The following is a 1,680-nucleotide window of genomic DNA, read 5'->3' as shown; positions in this document are numbered from 1 at the left end:
TAATTTGGACTCTATACATTCCCTCAAACACCCATCAACAGAATGACTAGGAGGAGGAACCCCCAAAATAGGAAAGACTCAGAGACTATAATTTATGCCACAGATTTACAAATGGATTCAGATATAACCAAGATGTCGGAGATGGAATTCAGGCTAGCAATTGTGAAGACAAAAGCTAGAATGGAGAAATCAATTAATGGCAACATAGAGTCTCTAGGGGCAGAAATGAAAGCTTAACTGGCAGAATTTAAAAATGCTATCAATGAGATCCAATCTAATCTAGATAATCTAACAACTAGGGTAAGCGAGGCAGAAGGACAAATTAGTGACCTAGAAGACTAATTAATAGACAAAAAAGGAAAAGAGGAGGCCAGGGAAAAACAACTCAGAATCCATGAAAATAGAAGCAGAGAAATAAGTGACACCATGAAACGTTCCAATGTCAGAATCATTGGGATCCCTGAGGGGGTGGAGAGAGAGAGAGGACTAGAAGATATATTTGAGCAAATCATAGCTGAGAACTTGCTTAATCTGGGGAATGAAACAAACGTTCGTGTCCTAGAGGCAGAGAAGGCCCCTCCCAAGATCAAGGAAAACAGGCCAACACCCCGGCATGTAATAGTAAAACTCGCAAATCCTAGAACCAAGGAAACCAGCTTAAGGGCAGTTAGGGGGAAGAGATTCCTTAAGTACAGAGGGAGGAACATCAGAATAATGTCAGACCTATCCACAGAAACCTGGCAAGCCAGAAAGGCCTGGCAAGACATATTCAGGGTACTAAACAAGAAGAACAGGCAGCCAAGAATACTTTATCTGCCAAGGCTGTCATTTAGAATGGATGGAGAGATGCTGAGCTTCCAAGACCAGCAGAAACTGAAAGAATATGTGACCACTAAGCCAGTCCTGCAAGAATTATTAAGGGGGGTTCTATAAAATGAGAAAGACCCCAAGAGGGGTATAGAAAAGGAAATTTACAGGGAAAATCTATAAAGACAAGCTCTTCACAGGCAACATGATGACAATAAGTTCATATCTTTCAATAATCACTCTCAATGTGAACAGCCTAAATGCTTCCATAAAACGGCACAGGGTTGAAGATTGGATAAAAAGACAGGACCCATCCATATGTTGTCTACAAGAGACTGAAAATGAAGGAATCAAGATCCATCTTCCATGCCAACGGACCTCAAAAGAAAGCTGGGGTAACAATTCTTATATCAGACAAATTAGATTTTAAACTAAAGACTGTAGTTAGAGACACAGAAGGACACTATATCACTCTTAAAGGGTCTATCCAACAAGATCTAACAATTGTAAATAGCTATGCCCCCAACATGGGATCAGCCATCTACATAAGCCAACTGTTAACCAAAATAAAGAGTCGTATTGAAATCAGTACGTTAATTGTAGGAAACCTCAGTACTCCACTCTCAGCAATAGATAGATCATCTAAGCAGAAAATCAACAAAGAAACAAGAGCTTTGATTGAAACACTGGACCAGATGGACCTCATAGATATATACAGAACATTCCACCCTAAAACAACAGAATACTCATTTTTCTTGAGCGCACATGGAACTTACTCCAGAATAGACCACATAACTGAGTCACAAATCAGGTCTCAACTGATACCAAAAGATTGAGATGATTCCCTACAGATTCTCAGACCATAATGCTTTA

This window comes from Callorhinus ursinus, unplaced genomic scaffold (assembly GCF_003265705.2).
Source record: "Callorhinus ursinus isolate GAN/ISIS: 27379988/994484 unplaced genomic scaffold, GSC_fseal_2.0 scaffold40, whole genome shotgun sequence".
Lineage (NCBI taxonomy): Eukaryota > Metazoa > Chordata > Mammalia > Carnivora > Otariidae > Callorhinus > Callorhinus ursinus.
The sequence above is the reverse complement of the archived record's forward strand: the minus strand, read 5'-3'. Positions refer to the sequence as shown.